The 24,942-nt window shown below is 41.0% G+C and overlaps 1 protein-coding gene across 5 annotated transcripts in view; it reads left to right on the plus strand.

Annotated features, from left to right (window-relative positions):
* Window positions 1-24,942, plus strand: part of PRIM2 (DNA primase subunit 2) — a 449,872-nt gene that overhangs the window by 223,376 nt on the left and 201,554 nt on the right. The window lies entirely within an intron of this gene.

The raw sequence follows: 24,942 nt of genomic DNA on the forward strand, positions 1-24,942 counted from the left end.
AGGTCTTTTTGACCCCAGATCTCACATTAAAGGGGTCCTGTCGTCCTTTGTTTCTATTACAAGTGATGTTTACATTCCTTGTAATAGGAATAAAAATGTTCGAAAACATTTTTTTTTTAAAGGGGCAGTGTAAAAATAAAATAAATAAGAAAAAAAAATGTTTTAAGTGCCACGTCCGGCTGTGCTCACGTGCAGGAGCAAACGCATATGTAAACGGTGTTCAAACCACATGTGATTTATCGCCGCAATTGTTAGAGTGAGAGCAATAATTCTAACAAAAGACCTCTTCTGTACCTTTAAACCTCGCCTATGGAGATTTTGAAGTGTCAAAGTTTGTTGCCATTTCACGAGCGTGCGCAATTTTGAAGCATGACATGTTGGGTATCAATTTACTCAGTGTAACACTATCTTTCACAATATATAAAAAAAAAATGGGCCAACTTTACTGTTTTTCTTATTTTTTTTTAATTCAAAAAAGTGTATTTTTCCCAAATAATTGTGTTTGTAAGACTGCTACGCAAATACGGTGTGACATAAAGTATTGCAACGACCGTCATTTTATTCTCTAGGGTGTTTGAAAAAAATATATAATGTTTGGTGGTTATAATTATTTTCTAGCAAAAAAAAAAAAAATTTTTATCTTGTAAACAACACATCTAAAAAAGAGGCTCAGTCCTTAAGTGGTTAATTTAGGGGTGGAATTTTTTTTTTTTTTTTTCTTTGGGGGGAAAAAGGAAGACTTGTTGCTTGGCGATGACTTGGAAAATATGTAATATTAAATTGTGATTGTAAGGGTGGGATGGATGACAATTACGCCATCTCTTGATTTCTAAGCGCACATGCTAGTTCACATCCATCTATGGTTTAATGTGTTTAGGGGTTTTGGGTGTGATTATCTGCACAGCATCAGGTTTCTAAAAATAACAAAATGTCAAAGTTTTCTCCACATTGTAGGACTGAAGGAAATAAAAGGCATACCTCTGGTAGAGATTGAGTTTAGATACAAAATCTCCCACACGTTGTGGATTAACTCAAAAAGATTAGTTTTAAAATCCGTTGTGAGAGGTTTTGCAGACATTTCATACAGGAGAGAAAAATCCATACTGTGTATGGACAGACCAAGTGTTTAGCAAGCAGCATGTGCAGTTAATTCTCTTGCTAATCTCCAGGATATGGAATTTGGTAAAATAGAAAGAAAGGTACTCCTTTGAAACTTGTTTAAATGCACAATATACTATTTCTGATCTTCCATCTAATCCTCCTTCCTGATATTGATATAAGCATATCATCATGTAATGTGCTAGTCTGAATAAAGTGCAACTTTAATCCTGTTGTATAGTGTGGTTATTAATAATTGGAATATGACTTTTGTACACCATTGCCTGGTCTTATTCATGATGAAGAATTTAAAAGTATAGGTAGACAATAAAAATGTGTATATTTGTTTCATGCTCATGAGCAATTTGAGCACTAAGAAAACGCTTTCTGCCCGGCCTATTGCAGATTGACGGCCGGGAAGTGGTTCTGTCATCCTGACTGGGTGTCAGATGACGTCCAGCAGGATAACATGCCGGCGAGCACATTATCAGCACAGCCCCCATCAGATGTGCCAATCAGTGCCCAACAGCTGCCAGCAGTGTCCCCATAATAAAGTCTCTCGGTGCCCACCACAGTGCCAATCAGTGCACAGCAGTAACACCTGTCAGTACCTCATCATCAGTGCTTACCCATCAGTGCCATCTATTAGTGTCCATCAGTGCTGCATATCAGTACCGCCTATTGGTGCCCATCAATTCTACATATCAGCACCCGTCGGTGAAGGCGAAAACAAAATTTTATAACTGAAACTAAGAAAAACCTTTTTTTTTTTTTTCAAAAATGATGGTCTTTTTTTAGTTTGTTTAGCAAAAAATAAAAACTCCAGAGGTGATCAAATACCACCAAAACAAAGCTCTATTTTGTGGGAAGAAAATTATAAAAATTTAGTTTTGGTACAGTTTTGTATGACCACGCAATTGTCATTCAAAGTGGGGGGGGGTGCCTGGTGTTGAAGTGGTTACCAAAATTCTTAATTTATTCATTTGCCTAAGGCTAGTTTATGGAGCACCAGCAATATGCTTCTGTCACCCAGCACATGTGTAATTTGGATGTATTTATCAGTTTGAGATACAAAATAAGCAGTTTGTATCATTCCAATTCCTTTAAATGAGAGGCAAAGGTTAACGTGTTCTAGCTGTTGCAACTCAGGTTATTAAACGCCAGATGTTTATGGCCTTCTAAAAGGTTGGTTAGATGGCTGCTTTTTAAAAGTTGCAATCAGAGCACTTCTGACATCCATGCAGTTGAATGGTTCCTTTTTCACAGCTTATTTTCTAGCACCTCGTAATTTCTTTCTAGAAATTAAAGGGCACTCAATGAGGTTGATAAACGAGAGTAGTTGAGAATCTTCACTCTTTAGCTGTGTTCACCTTGAATTCCCAGTAATGTGCAGATGACCTAAACGGGCATTAGCTTTTCACATGAATAGATAATTGAAACAAACCTTTTATTATTATTCAGAATGTATATAGCGCCAACAGTTTGCACAGTGCTTTACGTTCTAAAAGGAGACCGTACAGTTACAATCAAAATACAAGAATTTTTTTTTTTTTTTTTACAAAATAGTAAATCATTTTTTTTAAATGTAACTGTATATTTCTTGCTACTACCATAACCTACCACCAAGGAACAACCCAAAAAACATTTTCCTGCTCCTGACGATCGTAGCGATACCACATTTTTTTTTTTTCTTTTTATCTTACCTAAAACGCTCTGACACTGGTACTAATGTAAGTGAAAAAAAATCCTGTCCAAAAAAAAAAACCCTGACCCTGACCTAAACGCTAACCCTGGCACTGACCTAGATCAAACCTTGATCTAGGTATTTTTAAACTTTTTTTTTTTTTTTTTTTTTTTTAATCTTCTTTTCATTTTTTCTACACACTTTTTTTTTCTGCCTCTGCAAGGACAGAGAAGGATACATTATATATCTCTTGTCCACTCACAGAGACAAAAAAAAAACAAAAAACGGGGGTGGGCCAATCAGAGGCCATCACAACGATCAAGTAACCAAGAATCGGATGATAGTTGGAACGGGGCTCGGGGCTCTCGGTGAGAGCCTGGTCTCTGTGCTGTCATCGTTCCCAACATAAGAGGAAATAAGCAGCCGCACGGAAAAAAGCCCAGTCTAGTGGGGCCGCATACTTGTGTTACGTCAGGGCAGAGGGTTAAACTATTCTCCATATCTTAATCATGCTGTAGATCTTGGGTTAAGGGGTTTTTCCTAATATGCTTGGCATATTATTGCCCAACAGACCCTTTTTTTTTTTTTTTTTTATTCCAGATGTTTTCCTAACTCTTCTGAAAGTGTTTAATTTTTAAAGGGCAACTCTAGTGTGTGTGTGCGTGTGGTGTTTTTTTTTTTTTTATCATTGCTGTCTGTCTCAATGATTGGGGGATTTCCTCTATGTTCTGGTGACACAATTTTTACCAACAGAAAATGATTGCAGATCTTTAAAGTGGAACTAAAGTCATACAAACAAAAAAATTACCAATGGTAGACTGGTGGGTTTTTTTTATCAGAAGAGATGTGAAGCAAAAGTTCAAGCCTGATTCATCCCTGAGACGGAGAACGGGGACGCACCAGACCCCTGCTGTGAGCCACATCCGAATTAAGTGTGAACCCAGCCTAAAAGCTGGGTTCACACTTAATATACAGACTGGGAGGAAATCTTTCCAAAAGACAACAATACGAGTCTGACAAAAGGGTCTAACCCATTCACCACTTTATCCAAAACACATTTTTACCGGAAGGTTTTTTTTTTTTTTTTTTTTTTTTTTTTTTTTTTTTTTTTTATTACTTTCTGTTTTTATTTCATTTCAGGTTAAAAATATACAGTATCTCACAAAAGTGAGTACACTCCTCACATCTATCTTTTCATGTGACAACACTGAAGAAATGAGTAGAGGTCGACCGATATGGGTTTTTCTCTGGCCGATGCCAATATTTAGAAATCGCGGCGGCTGATATATGATGAGTTTTTTTGGGCCGATATGTTAAGCTGATTTTTTTTTTCCCCTTCATCTCATAAAATCTAACAGTTAGACCCCTTTCACAATGGGGCGTTTTTCAGGTGCTTTTGGGCTACAAATAGTGCATGTAAAGTGCCTGCAAAACGGCTCCCCTGCAGTCTGTGTGAAAGCCCGAGTGCTCTCACACTGAGGCGATGCGCTGGAAGGATGTTAAAGTCCTGCAAGCAGCATCTTTGGAGCTCCTCCACCACTCCTGCCCATTGAAATGAATGTGCACTGCTGCCGAAGCGCCTGCAAAGCGATTTGGCAGAGGTGCTTCATGGCACATTTAACCCTTTCCTCGGGTTAAACATTTATTAAACAAAACAAACCTCCAGTCAGTTCACTTGTACAGTGGGGATCGAAAGTTTGGGCACCCAGGTAAAAATGTGTATTAATGTGCATAAGGAAGCCAAGGAAAGATGGAAAAATCTCCAAATGGCATCAAATTACAGATTAGACATTCTTATAATTTGTCAAAAAAAGTTAGATTTTATTTCCCTCATTTACACTTTCAAAATTACAGAAAACAAAAAAATGGCGTCTGCAAAAGTTTGGGCACCCTGTAAAATTTATAGCATGCACTGCCCCCTTTGCAAAGCTGAGACCTGCCAGTGTCATGGATTGTTCTCAATCATCGTCTGGGAAGACCAGGTGATGTCAATCTCAAAGGTTTAAAATGGCCTGACTCATCTGACCTTGCCCCAACAATCAGCACCATGGGTTCTTCTAAGCAGTTGTCTAGAAAACTGAAACTGAAAATAGTTGACGCTCACAAAGCTGGAGAAGGCCATAAGAAGATAGCAAAGCATTTTCAGATGTCAATATCCTCTGTTCGGAATGTAATTAAGAAATGGCAGTCATCAGGAACAGTGGAAGTTAAAGCAAGATCTGGAAGACCAAGAAAAATATCAGACAGAACAGCTCGCAGGATTGTGAGAAAAGCAATTCAAAACCCACGTTTGACTGCACGATCCCTCCAGAAAGATCTGGCAGACACTGGAGTTGTGGTACACTATTCCACTATAAAGAGATACTTGTACAAATATGGTCTTCATGGAAGAGTCATCAGAAGAAAACCTCTTCTACGTCCTCACCACAAAAATCAGCGTTTGAACTTTGCAAATGAACATATAGACAAGCCTGAGGCATTTTGTTGCCTCTGTCATTGCTACAACATCTTCTAATTTCTACAATCCCAACCACCGAGTGAGGAAGACGCAGGTTGAGATATACAGTATGGTTCATATGACTCTGATTCCACAGTAAAAAAAAAATAAAAATCTCAGAGGGCCTATAAGAAAAGATGAGTGCATACCCATTGGGATCCTTTGTGGTGGTCTGCATATATCCCTTCTTTGGGTGGATTTCAGAGTGTTTTTATTTTTGACAAGTACTTTGTTAACACCTATTAATGGACAATCACTAATTATCTGGTTTGCACAGACTGATTTCTATAATGTTACTTTGACTTTTGAATAATTATACCGCAGCATACTTTTGTTAGTGCAGATAGATTTACATGTCCTTGCATCAACAAATTTCGAGTGGACTTTCTTGTTAGTAATGAACAGTTATTACATTTTTAGCTTGCACAGGCTTTTGTGTCATTCAATTTAAATAGGTCATCACATACACATGTAAACACACAACACTGAGTGCAACACTATTTTTTTATTTATTTAAGAAACAGGCTTTGACTACCAACAAGAAGAGGGGAAAACTTGTGGTTGTTAACCCAAAAACTGGAACCCAGTCCTAAGTTATATTCAAGCATCAGTAATATACTTGCACTAATAGCATTTTCTGAGTGTTGCTGGGTACCAAATTCAATAGAAAGCATTGCACAACTGCCTTTACCTTTTGGATAAGCTTCATTGACGCTTTTAAATTCATAACATGTTTGACTTCGCCAGAAGGGTAGTGTCTGTTCTGTCAGTGTTCAGTCTTGCTCAGTTCTCAGTGTATGTGAACTGTTCTCTCCAAGCAGCCGTGGAGAAAAAAAAATGCATTGAGTGTAACCCTCTACCATCTGCTCTCAACAATGGAAAGGTAATTCTATTGTACTCCTATAGCAACAAAATGTGAAGAATTCAGTTTGCTCTTCATCTTCAGACTGTATACATCCTGAACTCAGTTAAGTTTGTCTTGTGAGTTTGGTTTGTTTTCTGCTATAAGAGCCAGTTCACACCACATGCATTCCAGTGTGGTGTTTTTCTACATAAAAAACGCATGGATAGTAGGTTATCTGGTTTTCAATTTTTCAATGGCATAGTTCACACCAGTGTAGTGAGTTCCAGTTTAAAAAAACAAACAAAAAACGTGCATGCAGAAAAGCATCCGGGGCGCATCCAGACTGCTATGGTGTGAACTGACCCTAAGAGAGGAAATTATTTCTTCTTCTTCTTTCTTCCTTCCTTCTTCTTTCTTCTTCCTCCCTCTTTCTCCCTTTTTTTTTTTTTTTCCTTTTTCCTTCTTTTTCTACAGTTGCTGGGTATCTCTCTGACATATATAGAGATATTCTATATTTATTCAGAGACACTGATGGCAGGATTTTGGAACACTGTACATGTGTCACCTTGGTTCCTCATCTATACATGATGTGGAGGGCTCCAGGGTTTATGGCTGACATGGAGAAAACAAACTATTTAGGTTTTTTTTTTTTTTTTTTGGATTCTTCATTCTTACTTTTCTGGTTCCTGGAGACCCAAAGCTTTGTAATGCTTTGGGTGGGATAAAGTACCATTCCCAGGTCCACATTTTATCTGGTAGACAAACCTCAATATTAGCCTCCACTGTGTACAGGTCTTCATGTATGTGAGCTTACTGATGCTCAAGGCTCTCTGCTGTTGAGGACTGCTGCTGTGTATAAGGCCGACAGAAAGGTAAGGTACAAGAGCTGCCTGTTTTGTTTTCGAGAACATGTTAGGTGGGCGCCCTGTTAGTCAGGAACTGTTCTGAGTTGACTGACTGGCTTGTATGAGCAGAAGTTGTGTTTGTTTAATGCTATACAAAGCCCTCCTTGCACTGAAAATGTTTGCTGCCTTGCTGAATAAACGTGCAGGGCATATAGTATCTGTTTGGATTGTTTGTAAGTTTCCCTGTCTCATGCATAGTTTACTGCTGTTGATACCAGTTGAGCCTGCCCTTACAAAACATTTTTATACGTTGTGTGTGTGTGTGTATATATATAAATATATATATTGCGCATCTTCACTGGCCTCACAATTTGATTTGAATACGATTATCATATCAACGATTCGATTACGCGATGCATCACGATTACTGTGCATGGTTGTCATCAAAAAAAATTCAAGAAGTCAGGAGAACTCAATTTTTTTTATTTTTTCTTAAAAAAAACAAACAAAAAAAAAAAAACACTCCCTGCATGTAGCAAAGTCTAAACAAAGACAACAACTTAGAGGAGCTCCAGGCTCTCCCCCAAAATACTAGAGGAGATGATCAGAGACTGCAGACATAGTACAGGAGATGGTCAGAGACTGCAGTCATGATACAGGAGATGGTCAGAGACTACAGCCACGATGGCAGACATTATACAGGAGATGATCAGGGACTGCGGACATGATACAGGAGATGATCAGGGACTGCAGACATTATAGTAAACAGGTCAACATCACTGAAAAAAAAACCATTCCAATCTGCAAGAAATATACTGCTTGCAGATCAGTGGATGTTTCCAGAGGAGAAAGATGCTAGGGAAATCTCAGGAAGGAATTAGACAGAAAAAGAGTGTGCATCCCCCAATGTGTTAGGCACACAGTACACACACTGGATAGGTGAAACAGGTGGGGGGGGATGTGCCACTTCTATACACTCACTCCTCACATACATCAAACATGACAGGCTGATCTCTCACCTTCGGAGCACTCCTACCATCCCCCCTCCTCTCCACTCATTTCCTGAAGCAGACTATGCCTCATCCCACGGATGTGATGACAGCTGCAGTGATCTGTGTGTGACAGCTCCGTCAGGCTCTGCACCCTCCCATCGGGGAGATGACAGGTGTCACTGTCCAGAGCTACAAATCTCGAGGAGGGGAAGAGCGTGGGTGGGGGCAGCACTCTGAGGCTACATCTTTCTATGAGGGGGAAGGGGGGGGGTGGCGCCAGGCGCAGCCAGCCGATCGGTGGCTTGTCATCACCAGCAAAGACACTGCTGTGGCTGGAATGGGGAGAAGCCGGAATAACATCATGCACTATCGATTATACTGGATACTGCATCGATGCAGAATCGTGAAAGGCAGCATCATGATGCATCGATGTGCTGATCCTTTTCAACACCCCTAACTATATATATATATATATATATATATATATATATATATATATATATATATATATATATATATATATATAATATTATTATACACTGTGTGTGTGTGTGTGTGTATATATAGCTCCAAAAGTAGTGTAGAGGCGCTCCACGGGTCTGGCAGAGGATGTAGATCAAAACAGCAGCATTTTTTTTTTTTTTGTCAGTGTTTTGATGAAGCTTAGACCATCAGATGGACTGCACTTCATTGAAACGTTGAGAATAAAAACAAAAGCTGTTTAACAGCTATATAACAGTGTAAATTTGCTGTCCCGTCAAAATAACTCAACACACAAACCGCTAGCAACAAAACTGAGTACACCCCCTATGTGAAATTGTCCAAATTGGGCCCAATTAGCCATTTTCCCTCCCCGGTGTCATGTGACAAGTGTTACAAGGTCTCAGGTGTAAATGGGGGAGCAGGTGTGTTTAAATTTGGTGTTATCTCTCTCACTCTCTTACTGGTCACTGGAAGTTTAATGGCACTTCATGGCAAAGAACTCTCTGAGGATCAGAAAAAAAAAAAGAATTGTTGCTCTACATAAAGATGGCCTAGAATATAAGAAGATTGCCAAGACCTGCCAAAAAAAGAAAAAATTGGCCTAAAATATCGGCCGCAAAAATCGGTATCATATATCTGCCATCGGCATTGGCATCGGCCAGAGAAAAACTCATATCGGTCGACCTCTACTAAAGATGATGCACAAGAAAGCCCACAAAGTTTGCTGAAGATAAGTAGACTAAGGACATGGATTACTGGAACCATGTCCTGTGGTCTGATGAGACCGAAACAAACGTATTTGGTTCAGATGGTGTCAAGCGAGTGTGTGGCAGCAACCAGGTGAGGAGTACAAAGACAAGTGTGTCTTGCCTACAGTCAACCATGGTGGTGGGAGTGTCATGGTCTGGAGCTGCATGAGTGCTGCCGGCATTGGGGAGCTACAGTTCATTGGGGGAACCATGAATGCCAACATGTACTGTGACATACTGAAGCAGAGCATGATACCCTCCCTTCAGAGACTGGGTCGCAAGGAAGTATACCAACATAACGACCCCAAACACACCGCCAAGATGACCACTGCCTTGCAAAAGAAGCTGAGGGTAAAGGTGATGGACTGGCCAAGCATGTCTCCAGACCTAAACCCCATTGAGCATCTGTGGGGTATCCTAAAACGGAAGGTGGAGGAGCACAAGGTCTCTAACATCCACTATCTCCATAATGTTGTCATGGAGGAGTGGAAGAGGACTCCAGTGGCAACCTGTGAAGCTCTGGTGAACTCCATGCCAAGAGGGTTAAGGCAGTGCTGGAAAATAATGGTGGCCACACAAAATATTGACACTTGGCCCAATTGGGACATTTTCACTTAGGGGGGTGTATTCACTTTTGTTGCCAGCGGTTTAGACATTAACCGCTTCCCGACCGTTGCACGCCGATGAATGTCAGCAGAATGGCATGGGAGCGCAAAAGGGCGTATCTGTATGACCCGGGCTTGCGGGGGGGTGCACACGCCACTGGAACGTGCCCACGGGTGCCATGGACTCTATGTCCGCCGGTGGCCAGAGATCGTGACGAGGAGAGGCAGAACAGGGAAATGCCTATGTAAACAAGGCATTTCCTTAATTTAACCCCTTCCCTGCCAGTGACATTTACACAGTAATCAGTGGCTATTTTTAGTGCTGTATAAATGTCAATGGTCCCAAAATAGTGTCAAAAGTGTCCGATCTGTCTGCCGCAATGTCACAGTCCCGATAAAAATCGCAGATCACCGCAATTACTAATAAAATAAATAAATAAAAATGCCTTAAATCTATCCTCTATTTTGTAGACACTATAACTTTTGCACAAACTAATCAATATACGCTTCTTATGATATTTTTTTTTTTTTTTTTACCAAAAATATGTAGAATATATATCGGCTTAAACTGTTGTCTAATACAGTTTTGTATTTTATATAAATCCTGGAGCAGATTATCTGTGTTGCCATTCCTAAAGTCCCACAAAATTGGATGATTTTCCCCAGAAAGTAAGTTATCCGTAATAAAATTGAATGACACAGGGAAAAAGTATTGAACACGTGAAGAAAAGACGGTGCAAAAAGGCATGGAAAGCCAAGACACCAGCTGAAATCTTTCAGTAATTAGAAAGCAATCCTGCCCCTTGTCAATGCAAATTAATATCTGCTGGTTTAGACTTAACTGATGGCCTATAGACATATGTCTCATTACCAAGGTGTCACACAAGAAACTTCTCATGGTGGGTAAAAGCAAAGGGCTCGCTCATGATCTTCATAACCTTATTGTTGCCAAACATACTGATGGCATTGGTTACAGAAGGATATCTGAACTTCTGAATGTTCCAGTGAGCACTGTCGAGGCCATAATCTGAAAGTGGAAAGAATATCATTTCCCCCCCACCTTTTTGTTACTTTATCTCCCTTCCCTTCCTTTCCCTCTTTCTTTTCTTCTCTATCTTGTCTCCTTACTGTGACCCTCTAGGTCTTCTTTCTTTTTTTCTTTTCCTATGTTTATTATTATACACTATTGGTGTATACCGTGTAAAATGTAATGCAGGATACAGAGACTCCCCGTTACCTGGTATTCCCAGTTACCATTCATACGCATATCTGCATCCTATACCTGCAAGGGCTTATTGCTGTGTTGACCATCTATGTGTACAGGCTTCTTTTTCGACATACCGCGTTGCCTGTATTAACCATGTAACCTTAAAATAAAGTATTGAAAAAAAAAAAAAACAAGCCACGACCACGTGCTCCTCGCAAGATTCCTGCCTGTTTGCACGCTCACCTCACAAGACTCCATTACTTTAGAAAAAGCATGTTGAAGCTTGTTTAAAGTTTGCTCCCCAACAGACAAGCCTGTGAAATCCTGGGAGAATATAGTCTGGTCATTTGAGACCAAAATTGAACTCTTTGGATGCCATAATACACACCATGTTTAGAGGTTAAATGACACTGCACATCACCCCAAAAACACCATACCACTAATGAAGTTTGGAGGTGGGAACATTATGGTGTGGGGCTGTTTTTCAGCATACGGTACTGGCAAACTTTGTCATTGAAGGAAGGATGAATGGAAAAATGTACGAAGATATTCTGGATTAAAAAAATCTGCTAATATCTACCAGGATGATGAATGATGAAACGGGGAACATTTCACCAAGACAATGATCTCAAACACAAAGCCAACAAAACTCTCATTTGGTTTCAAAGAAAGAAATGGACTTGAATCTAACAGAAAATCTTTGGAAAGAACTTAACCACTTAAGGACCGGACCATTATGCTGCTTAAGGACCAGAGGACTTTTTCCAATTTGGCACTGCGTCGCTTTAACTGCTAATTGCGCGGTCATGCAATGCTGTACCCGAAACGAAATTTGCGTCCTTTTCTTCCCACAAATAGAGCTTTCTTTTGATGGTATTTGATCACCTCTGCCGTTTTTATTTTTTGCGCTATAAACGGAAAAAGACCGAAAATATTGAAAAAAAAAAAAGATATTTTCTACTTTTTGTTATAAAAAAAAATCCAATAAACTCAATTTTAGTCATACATTTAGGCCAAAATGTATTCGGCCACATGTCTTTGGTAAAAAAAATGTCTATAAGCGTATATTTATTGGTTTGCGCAAAAGTTATAGCGTCTACAAACTAGGGTACATTTTCTGGAATTTACACAGCTTTTAGTTTGACTGCCTATGTCATTTCTTGAGGTGCTAAAATGGCAGGGCAGTACAAACCCCCCCCCTAATGACCTCATTTTGGAAAGTAGACACCCCAAGGAAATTGCTGAGAGGCATGTTGAGCCCATTGATTATTTTTTTTTGTCCCAAGTGATTGATGACCAAAAAAAAAAAAATTTACAAAAAGTTGTCACTAAATGATATATTGCTCACACAGGCCATGGGCCTATGTGGAATTGCACCCCAAAATACATTAAGCTGCTTCTCCTGAGTACGGGAATAGCACATGTGTGGGACTTTTTGGGAGCCTAGCCGCGTACGGGGCCCCGAAAACCAATCACCGCCTTTAGGATTTCTAAGGGCGTAAATTTTTGATTTCACTCCTCACTACCTATCACAGTTTTGAAGGCCATAAAATGCCCAGATGGCACAAAACCCCCCCAAATGACCCCATTTTGGAAAGTAGACACCCCAAGCTATTTGCCGAGAGGCATGTTGAGTCCATGGAATATTTTATATTTTGACACAAGTTGCGGGAATGTGACACTTTTTTTTTTGCACAAAGTTGTCACTAAATGATATATTGCTCACACAGGCCATGGGCATATGTGGAATTGCACAAACCCCCCCAAATGACCCCATTTTGGAAAGTAGACACCCCAAGCTATTTGCTGAGAGGCATGGTGAGTATTTTGCAGCTCTCATTTGTTTTTGAAAATGAAGAAAGACCAGAAAAAACTTTTTTTTTTTTTTTTTTTTTTCTTTTTTCAATTTTCAAAACTTTGTGACAAAAAGTGAGGTCTGCAAAATACTCACTATACCTCTCAGCAAATATCTTGGGGTGTCTACTTTCCAAAATGGGGTCATTTGGGTGGGTTTTGTGCCACCTGGGCATTCCATGGCCTCCGAAACTGTGATAGGCAGTGAAGAGTGAAATCAAAAATTTACGCCCTTAGAAAGCCTGAAGGCAGTGCTTGGTTTTCAGGATCCCGTACGCGGCTAGGCTCCCAAAAAGTCTGACACATGTGGTATCCCCGTACTCAGGAGAAGCAGCAGAATGTATTTTGGGGTGTAATTTCACATATTGCCATGGCATGTTTGAGCAATATATCATTTAGTGACAACTTTGTGCAAAAAAAAAAAAAGAAAATAATTGTCTCTTTCCCGCAACTTGTGTCACAATATAAAATATTGCATGGACTCAACATGCCTCTCAGCAAATAGCTTGGGGTGTCTACTTTCCAAAATGGGGTCTTTTGGGGGGGTTGAACTGTCCTGGCATTTTATGCACAACATTTAGAAGCTTATGTCACACATCACCAACTCTTCTAACCACTTGAAGACAAAGACCCTTCTGACACTTTTTGTTTACACGAAAAAATTATTATTTTTTGCAAGAAAATTACTTTGAACCCCCAAACATTATATATTTTTTTAAAGCAAATGCCCTACAGATTAAAATGGTGGGTGTTTCATTTTTTTTTTTTTTCACACAGTATTTGCGCAGCGATTTTTCAAACGCATTTTTTGGGGAAAAAACACACTTTTTTAAATTTTAATGCACTAAAACGCACTATATTGCCCAAATGTTTGATGAAATAAAAAAGATGATCTTAGGCCGAGTACATGGATACCAAACATGACATGCTTTAAAATTGCGCACAAACGTGCAGTGGCAACAAAAGAAATACATTTTTAAAAGCCTTTACAGGTTACCACTTTAGATTTACAGAGGAGGTCTACTGCTAAACTTACTGCCCTCGATCTGACCTTCGCGGTGATACCTCACATGCATGGTGCAGTTGTTGTTTACATTTGACGCCAGACCGACGCTTGCGTTCGCCTTAGCGCGAGAGCAGGGAGGGACAGGGGTGCTTTTTTTTTTTTTTTTTTTTTTTTTTTTTTTTTTAATCTTATTTTTAAACTGTTCCTTTCATTTTTTTTTTTTTTTAAATCATTTTTATTGTTATCTCAGGGAATGTAAATATCCCCAATGATAGCAATAGGTAGTGACAGGTACTCTTTTTTTGAAAAAATTGGGGTCTATTAGACCCTAGATCTCTCCTCTGCCCTCAAAGCATCTGACCACACCAAGATCGGTGTGATAAAATGCTTTCCCAATTTCCCAATGGCGCTGTTTACATCCGGCGAAATCTAAGTCATAGAATGCTCGTAGCTTCCGGTTTCTTAGGCCATAGAGATGTTTGGAGCCACTCTGGTCTCTGATGAGCTCTATGGTCAGCTGGCTGAATCACCAGCTGCATTCTCAGGTTCCCTGTTGAGACAGGAGAGCCAGAGAAAAACATGGAAGATGGTGGGGGGGGGCATTCCCTCCCACTGCTTGTAAAAGCAGTCTAGAGGCTAATTAGCCGCTAGGATTGCTTTTACATGAAAGCCGACCGCTGGCTGAAAAGAATGATACCTAAACCTGCAGGCATCATTCTGGTATAACCACTCAAAGTCGTGAATGGCGTACCTGAAGACAAAAAAAATGGTTAACAATAAAACACAGTAAACGGTGAAGTATAAAAAATTGCATACCTGAAAAGCAAACATGATAAAACATAATAACAATAAAACATTGCAGAATAGAATACAGTAAAAAAGAGCAGAACAATAGAGAGAGAACAATATAACGACAACTATTATTTTTTATTTTATTTTTTTGTGTATTATTTTATTTATTTATTTTTTTTTTACACTGTTTTTGTAACGGTAACCGGTTCCAGGTTCGGGTCTCTCAAAATGCGATGGCATCTTGGGAGACCCTGTGAAAGTGTGTCTTAGTCTGTGCAATGCTGTACCCTACGCTAATACTCAACTAGTGCATGGTAGCGTTCAAAACATTCACCAATGCAAAGACCAGGATTGTCAGGACAGGAGGGACAATAATAGCGGGTGTCACGCCTATATCCGCGCTTGCTGCAGACACAACATCTTTTTTGGGGGGGGTTTGTTGGGTATGGGTACTCGGGAGGGCATAAAGAAAATGCCTCTCATGCAGCCGACTGCATTTGGTTAGGGATGTGAATGGGGGAAGTACGGGCGCTGCAGAAGCGGTGGGTTCCCAATTAGGATTGGCGAATGCAGCAGGAAGGGCATTATGGGCACGACGGGCCTGTGTTTCTTCTTGGTGGCAGCGGGACACTACTTGTGCTTGCCACCTCACCAGCTTAAACTGCACTTATGGGACTCGCCACGTCACCAAGTGTTACTGCAGTGCTGGTTTGACAACGACCGGGGTGTACTAGGCCGCTGGTGCTTGCCAGTTCACCAAAACGCTACCAAAAAAACTGTTAGCTATCGCAGGGATCAGGCCTGACTCTGCGAACGCTGCAGTTATGCGTTTAGTGTTTTGTAAGTGACAGTGATCGATCGATACTGCACTTGGGTGGGCTGGGCCGGGCGGAGGGGCAAAACGCAGGTGCTAGCAGGTATCTGGGCTGATCCCGCTAACACTGCGTTTTTGGGAACCCTAAACTGCTGGGGACGCTAGTATAGATCTGATTGGATCAGATATTGATGCGTTCAGAAACTATACCACTAAGGGAGGCGTATGCTGCGTGCGTGGGTGTTAGCGGTACTGGCGCTAATCTGATGCTGCCTGGGGCGACGCATATCACCGCCGGGCGATCAGGGGGCTAAACCTTTATTAGGTAATAAACGGCGGGTGCCCTGACACTAGAAAAAATAAACGAACTAACCAGCGTCACCCGTAACGGTTATACTGTGATCAGTGGTGAAAGGGTTAACTAGGGGGCAATCAAGGGGTTAAAACATTTATAAGATAGTATATGGGGGTCCCTGTCGCTATAAAACGCTGACCGCGAACCTAAATATTTACGTCCCTAACTAGCGTCACCAGCGACACTAATACAGCGATCAGAAAAATGATTGCTTAGTGACACTGGGGACGGGGGTGATCAAGGGGTTAAAACTTTATTAGGGGGGGTACCCTAGACCTACAGGGGGCTAACACTAACTGGCCTACCACAGTAACTGTCACAAACTGACACCATGCAGTAATCAGAAAAAACAAACTGCTTGGTGTCAGTGTGACCGGGGGGGGGGAGGGGTGATCAGGGGGTAAAGGGGGGTGTTATGTGTGCCTGGCATGTTCTACTGTGATGTGTTTGTGTGTGTTGTGCACTCACATTTCAGTCTTCTCTCCTCGGCGCCGGAACGGAAACTGCTGAGCCGAGGAGAGATGACATCACATCCCCTGCCTCTGTGTACTACACAGAGGCAGGGGAAGAATATCATTGGCTGGGAGCGATCGCGAGGGGGGGGCCACGATCGGATGGCCTCCCCCTCATCTCTGATCACTCCCAGACCAAAGGCGACCGCCTCAGGAATCGGGGGGGAGATTTCGATCGGACCCCCCGCCCGCGGGAAGGCAATCACGTACCAGGTACGTGATTTTGCCTGCCCGTGCCATTCTGCTGACGTATATCAGCATGAGGCGGTCGTCAAGTGGTTAAGATCAGAGTTCGGAGAAGAGGTCCACAGAATCTTCATTTGAAGACTGTGTGGAAGAATGGCCCAGAATCACACCTGAGCAATGAATGTGACTAGTTTCTCCATTGAGGAGGTGTCTTGAAGCTGTCATTACCAACAAAGTATTTTTTACGAAGTATTAAATAAATCTCAGTTAGCGTTTTCAATACTTTATCTCTGTGGCATTCCATTTTATTACACATAACTTAATATCTGAACTTATTTGTTTTGGTTTCTTTGTATGTATGGATTGCATGGGCTGTTACTGACGTGATGAAAATGTCAGGTCAGTAGCACCTTTAGAAATATATTTACCTAGAATAATGTTGATGTGTTCAATACTTATTTTACCCGCTGTGTGTGTGTATGTGTGTGTGTATATGTATGTGTGTGTATATATATATATATATATATATATGTGTATGTGTGTATATATATATATATATATATATATATATATATATATATATATATGTATGTATGTGTGTGTATATATATATATATATATATATATATATATATATATATATATATATATATATGTGTATGTATGTGTATATATATATATATATACAAATAAGTTCAGATATTAAGTTATGTCTAATAAAATGGAATGCCACAGAGTTAAAGTATTGAAAACGCTAACTGAGATTTATTTAATACTTCGTAAAATATATATATATATATATATATATTTTTTTTTTTTTTAATTATTTATTTATTTTTGACCTTTTTTTTTTTTTTTTCTGCTGGGTTGAGTGTTAAAACTTCTTTCTGCTTTGTTGGGCACTGTGGTTCCTACTCTCAGCCCCTATCACTTCAGGACATGGAGAACTAAGATTTAAAACACCAAACACTGTAAAAAAAAGTATGCAAGATGTTGTTTTACAGGTTGCCTATGGTTTTATTATGCTTTTTATTTATATTGATGTATTTCATGAAAATATCCCTGCATTTTCTAAACCAAATATTATCAAAGTTTATGGTTTCCAGGTTAAGATTTCCCCGTTTATAACATTTATTGCAAATAGCATGTTTTGTAACGTTTTTACCTGTTTTACCCAATGGGGTTGATTTACTAAAGGCAAATCCACTTTGCACTGCAAGTGCACTTGGAAGTGCAGTCGCTTTAAATCTGAGGGGAAGATCTGAAATAAGGGGAAGCTCTGCTGATTTTATCATCCAGTCGTGTACAAGCAAAAATGCTGTTCTTTATTTTCCTTGCATGTCCCCCCTCAGATCTACAGAGACTGCACTTGTAGTGCAAAGTGGATTTGCCTTTAGTAAATAAACCCCAATGTGTGTTAGCATTTTTGTGTGTTTTTATAGAGTACATAAGTACCAGATGTTAGAGTTTTTAATGGAGTGGGTTTTATTGATGGGTTCTAACAGAAGTTACATTTAGTGTGTTTTAAAGTCTTTGCACAGCCACCATTACAGACATAGATACAGACATAGATAGTATATTTATGATGCCTTCCACTGCTGCAGGGAACAGTGCTAGTACACTATATATGCTTTAAAATTCGTTTTTTTTACAATCTTATTTTATAAATGCTTTCAATACTTAAATGGCTACTGCTTCAGAATGCCATGTTACATTGCATGTGACAAATGACTTGCGTAAAGTATATGTAATTCTCCTTGTCATTGTGTGGCATTTGGCATTTATGGCTGCATTTTGTCATGACATTATATCTGAGGATTCTTGGTATTGAGCAAGAAGGGAATAATGCCTAAAGGGGAGAAAGAACACTCAGGCAGGGCACAGTAATCCGGGCTATTGGCATTGGGTTCAGATACACTGCAATCTCCCCCCAACACTGTTGGAGGATTGCATACTGGCAAGGCTACCCTTGTGCGTAATCCTCCAAACTAAACATCTAAGTGAGGGATTTCCACAAGGAATACTCGCTGCAGAAGCAGGAACTGTTATCGTCCGTGACTTAGGCTATTGTACCCAAGATGAGACGACACTGGTTTCTCTTTGTTGGGCAAAATTCAAAATGGAATGAGTGTTGATTTAATATTGTGCACAGGTCACCTTTGTTAGAAGGGTGCTTATTCAAAACAACTACTTAAATGCAGGGAAAAGCATTGTTGCAGTGATTTTAACCACCCCAAAATATGAATATTCTAGGATTGTCAACAGAAGATAGTTTTGGAGAAGAATAATCAACATTTTTACTGTTCACAGGCTTTTATGTAAATTATTTAATCACTTTCCTTCTCTGGCAAATTTTTCATTTTTCGTGCACGAGTTAAAATCTGCATATCTTAAAGCGGAGTTCTGCCTAAAGAAAAAAAAAAATAAAAGTCAGCAGCTACAAATACTGCAGCTTCTGACTTTTAAAATAAGGACACTTGCCTGTCCAGGGTGCCCACGATGTCCTGACCCGAAGCCGACCCATGCCTCCTTCAGACAGCGAGGGGGTCAGGGGATGGGCCGGACATGGTGTAGATGGTGGGAGCAGTTATCTGTATTAGGTATCTCCTCCCCCCTGAAAGATGCCAATTGGAAGACCGGAGGCGGAGAGGAATCCGGACAGCAGAAGTTCCATTTTTGGGTGGAACTCTTATTTAACCGCGAGGTACAGGACACAGACATATTCATAGATCCTTAGTTATAGGATGCTACCTTCAGGTGATTGGACACTAGCAAAAGTCTTATTGGGCACGTCCCCTAGGCATACTCCTATAACCCTACCATCTCCCTAAGTACTCCTGAGTTTTTTGATGGCTTCCTTAAGTGATGCACCTTTTCTTCCCTAATAAAGAAGTTTTGCTTAACTCGTTTTCTTTTATTTTCTGTTTATTTTATTTTTACTGCCTTGTTCTGTAGCAATAGAAGAAGTACATAGGGACCTGTGAAACTTCGCTAACACCTTGGGAACCATATCGAAACCCCACGCTGTGGGGATGGCCTGTAAAGTTGCTTTGGGCACTGAATCCTGCTTGGGTGTTTAACTTGGCATTTGGTCCTTTCCTATAGTTTCCAGGCCCTAAAGACCCCTCCAGGGGTATGCCCACCATGATGGGCTAAGCCTGGACCTAAATAAAGACCAGCAACATGGAAAGGTAAGATAGGGTCATTGTATTATGAAACTGATACTTAAACTTTACAGCATGTATCAATATCGCCATTACTTGCAGTACACTTATTGAAGTGTCTTGTGGAATTTTTTACCACAGTAATCAGAATTTAGTTTCACCTAGATGACTAGGTGTTATATCACACCACAGGTCATAATGTTACCACAATTTCTGCCCAGAGGTACTAAGATCCTCCCTGTGAGAACTTCACTGCAAGATGGCCGAGACCTGAGTTGCTGTCTATCCTTCCACAGATACTTACGTTAGGTTTTACACCCTTCTTTGTGTGTACCCCCCAGGGGAGCCCCTTCACTGATGGCAATGGTGGAAACCATGGGAAAGGGAACTACGACAAAAACTGAAGCCCACACTCCCTCTGCCAAAGGTTGCAGAACACAAACTGATCAGTGATGAGGTTTGCTTGCACTAGAGCAGGACTAATCTTTGTCCAATTCTAGCTCTAATTTAGGCACTTGACAAGTGGCCTATCTGACCAAAGTAGATTTTTTTCAACTATGATGACTTTCTTGACCTTAAAGAGGAAGTAAACCCTGATGGGTTTTACTTCCTCTTTGTTCCCTGCAAAGTAAAAGCATAATGGACTATTATTATGCATTGCATATTAGCCCATTATGTGCCACTTGCCTGCAGAAGAAGCCTGCAATGTCACCGCTGTCCCCGCATTTGTGGCCGCACCCATCTTAAACCCCTCTTCCTTCCAGGGCCGTGGACTCCGGGTGTTACTGGCCGGAGTCACGTGACGCGACTCCCACGCATGCGCATGGGAGCTGACGGTCACGGCACGCTCCCTATAGAAACGGCACCATCGTGCCCTTTCTTTTTTTTTTTTTTCCAAATAACATTTTTTATTGATCGTATCAATCAGCAAATGAACATAGACTGAACGCAGTAATACGCATAAATCGCTAGAGCAACAGTTTAGCCAGTGCATACATTGTATCAGTACACAGCACTGTGAATGGTGAATAGTCATATCTGACACACTGTATAAAATATCAACCCTTAAATGAAATCTGCCACAGGCCATTACAAGGCCAGAAAAGAACAGAGAAAAAAAAAAGTAAGAAGAAGCAAGATAGACGAATTAGAAAGAGGGGAAAGGGGAAGGACTGAGAGGAGGGTGGGATGGGGTATGGCGGTAGAGGCTTGACTCCCAGCACAGGGCGGATGCCGCCCGCGGTGCCACTCTTCCCAGACTTTATCATGCATTTCCAGCCTATCTTGTAGTCTAGCTGTCATCTTTTCCATGAGTTCTAGATCTTTTACTCTAGCGTACAGGTCTTCTTGGGAGGGGGGGAGTGCCGTTTCCAGTGGAGGGCGACCAGGCATCGAGCAGCTGTGAGAACATGTCTTAGCAATTTTTTTGGAGGTTTGGAAATCCGTAAGGGTGATAACCCTAGTAAAAATAGTTTTGGAGTCGAGGGGACCTGTATTCCCAAAAGGCGGGAGAGCAGGAGGTATGTCTCCTTCCAAAAAGGTACAATCTTGGGGCAGCTCCAGTATATATGGTAGAGGGGTTGTCCCTGTCTCCTTGGCAGCGCCAGCACCTATCTGAGCAGGAGGGGTATATAGCATGAAGCACATCTGGTGTCGGGTACCAAAAATAGAGAACTTTATAGGTGCTCTCCTGATAGAGAGTGCAATAGGAGCTTTTTGCTGCCTGAGACCAGATTGCCCGCCACGTCGCTTCCGGGATCTCTTCTCCTAGTGCCTTTTCCCAATGAAGCATGTAAGCGTGCTTACCCTGGATGGTAATGGAGTGGGAGTTAAGCAGTCGATAGATATCGGATATCAGACCTCGGCGTGCCGTTCCTTCCAGAATTATGATCTTGAAAGGGGATGGAGCTGAAAACTGGAGATTCGGGGCAATAGATTGGGTGTAGTGACTTATTTGCAAATAGCCATAAAACACCTGGTGAGGCAAGTCATGTTTTACCTGGAGTTGGGTGAATGATAGCATTTTGCGAGATCTAGGGTCCACCAAGTGACCGAAGTGAAAAATGTTTCATGTCGCCCAGTGCAAGGACATCTGGTGTGTGAGACCACCGGGCAGCTCGGGGTTGTAGAGGAAGGAGGTTAGCAGTGACCTCTCTGAGCTGAGCCCATGGGTACGAGAAAGTTTGCGCCAAAGCGATCTAAGTAAGGTCATAGACCCCAGAAGCCTCTCCGGGTCCGCCTCCACGCTCGCACTCTAGAGTAAGCTATTTGGGTGTATGGGAGCAAGCCATATTTTTTAAATTTCCTTCCATTTGTTATACGCCTGTTGGGGGAACCAGGAGGTGATAGCTCGCAGTTGGGATGCTTGGTAGTACATCACTAGGTTGGGGAACGCCAGCCCCCCGTCCGATCGGGAAGCCACGAAGACCGAGCGGAGTATCCTGTGTCTCCTATAGTTCCAGACAAAGCGCACCAGGTCTGCTTGATGTTTCCGCAATTGTCCATAGGGGACTGGGATGGGCAGAGTCTGGAACAAATACAAGAGTTTGGGGAGAATGGTCATCTTCACAGATGCCACTCTACCCAAGAGGGAGATGTGGTGGGTCTTGCATTTGTGGAAGAGATCTCTTATTTGGCGAAAGGGGGGGGGGGGGGGAATTTGCTTGGTATAGGGATACATAGGATGGCGTAATTTGGACCCCTAAGTATTTCATCATGGCCTTTCTAAAGTGCACATGCGCCAATGAAGTCGGCGCAAGCGTATATGGCAAATATCTCCTAAACTGTAAAGGTTTAGGAGATAGTTCCAGTACCCACAGGTAAGCCTTATTCTAGGCTTACCTGTAGGGAAAAGCGGTTGTACTGGATTTACAACCACTTTAATACACCCATCACTGTCCACGGCTCAAAAGTGCTAGGCTTCTTCTCCATCCCCACTTTCTCTACTTGAGTCGAAAGTGGATCTACCAACTCTAGAAGTGGTATAAACAGAGGGCAATAAAAAAGACCCTGAGATGGAGGACCCTGCAGAAGATTTCTCATCCCCAGGTTCCTACACACCTAGTAAATGTGAGAAACAAAAAGGGCTGTCCAAAACACAAAAGCTAATGCGTTTCGAGGGACATTCCTTCATCATTAGAGCTCCCAAGCTTGGTGGATTTCCAAATTGACCTTGGAAATGGTTAAATTGTTTCTTCCATACTTATGGTTATGGTGGGAACAACAGTTGCGAGGGTCAAGCTGGGGAGGAGTGTTCCAATTTCTCATAGTTCACGGAACTTGGTCCCCGAGCAAAGTAAATCCTCCCTTCAACATCCTGGAACTGCCGCGTGTGGGGCAATGCCCAATTTGTGTTGTGCAATTATTGTTTACTTGTGCATGTCCTAAGTGTGCGCTAGCCAAAGGGATGCTATAATAAAAAAAATTTGTTAACTTTATTCTATTCTATTTTGCATTGCAACCCCTTATATTTCACATGTAATTTTAGTGCTATCACAAGGGGGCTAAGTAGCCCTCCAACCAGTGGTCCATCCATGAGAAAATGATCCAAGGGTTCTACCGAAAATCAACATTGTGGCGGATGTACAGTATACTGCCCAATGTTTTGAGTGTTTTGTGTGATGGGGGTGGGCATGTGGGCAGAGAACCGGCAGAGCATTGTTTGTATAAGACAGCAGTTTGATCGGGGGGGGGGGGCAGAGCTGGAGCATTTTGTGTATAAGGCTTGTAAATTTCATGTTCGTGATCCACGGGATTAAAAATTATAAGTTTAGTGCTCTTTTTCTTGGCCTACTTTCTCATCCAGTCCACAGTGCTGTGCGTCTGCAAGGCACCCTCCAAATAAGTGGAGGTGCAAAGTATATGTTCCTAGACCCCACCCCTCATGACAACATCAGTGTAATGCATTAATCAAAACCAAAAGTTGTATGATGATGATAAAGCACAGATAGAGTACTATGGGGATAGAAGAACAGAGGATGCCTAGGCAATGACACATGCAAGGAAATGCTCCGGTGCTTAAAATCAGTAATTATATGCTAGAAAGCATTACCTTGTTGGATTAAGTCAAGATAAAATCAAACATGCCACTCTGTACCATTTTGTTTATTCTTTTTAAGCTGGCTTAAAATTTTAATTTTGTGTGTATAATCTATGTTGGAATATAAAATATTTTGAAAATTATAATGGTCAATTTGAGAAATATGCTCTATTTCTAATGTTCAAGTTTTGTAACAATATAATAGTAACATTTTAAGTGTATATTTTTGTTTTTCTAAATACTGCACATTTTTTACAGTACGGATCCACTCCTCTTGACACTTGGCTGCACTTAAACACAACAGATTTCATCCACATTACCCACTAGTGCTGAGAAACATCAGCAGATTCTTGTTGCTAGGAGACAGCAGAAAAGTGAAATAGCTTTTTTTGTACTTGTAAATTCAGTTCTTTGACAGTTCTACTTTTATAGAGCAAAATATATTCAGTCACTACAAAGAAAAATGCATCACCTGCTCAGATTCTAATTTTAGAGAGAAAACTTGGTGGGTTATGACTACAGAGAAAGCTTATTAAGTGATTTAAATGCATCGGCATCTAGTCAACCCAAAGTTATGTAGTGATCTAAATAAAGGATAACAAATAGCTGGTTTATTTGCATATATTAGAATTCGTGATACCTCTTTTGGTTGGGGCAAACTTATTTATTCAGCTCTTGGTAAGAGCATCACTGTTATGATAATACGCCATTCACTAGAAAATGAAAGCAAATAATTGATTTCTTACTTGGGGGGGCCCTACTTTATTTTATTTTTTTTAAAATTACGTTGGAAGAAATCTCACAGGATTACACATAGGTTATGTGCTGCCAGATATCTATTTTGAAGACGATGGAATTGTGTCCAGACCAAGGGCTTGCTCTCATCTGATGTGTTTTTTGCGGTTTCCCAGTACAGGCAAAGCATATGGACAGAAGTCCGTTTTTAATAGAGCCATTTTCAAAATTACATTGGAATAATTTGATGGGAAAAAAGTAATTTTTAGTTAAACACAACACAGTGCTTCTACAATTCATGTTCATTCATTGTACTGTGTAAGAGTCCTAAAGCTTTTAGCATTTAACCGCTTAAGGACCGCCCCACGTACATTTACTGTGGCAGGGCAGCCATTAAAGGCAAAATCACGCACCTGTACGTGATTTCTTTCAAGGGCTCTGGTGGGCAGGTACGCGAGCCCCCAGGGCCCCGCTCCCACCG

This window comes from Aquarana catesbeiana, linkage group LG04 (assembly GCF_042186555.1).
Source record: "Aquarana catesbeiana isolate 2022-GZ linkage group LG04, ASM4218655v1, whole genome shotgun sequence".
Taxonomy (NCBI): Eukaryota; Metazoa; Chordata; class Amphibia; order Anura; family Ranidae; genus Aquarana; species Aquarana catesbeiana.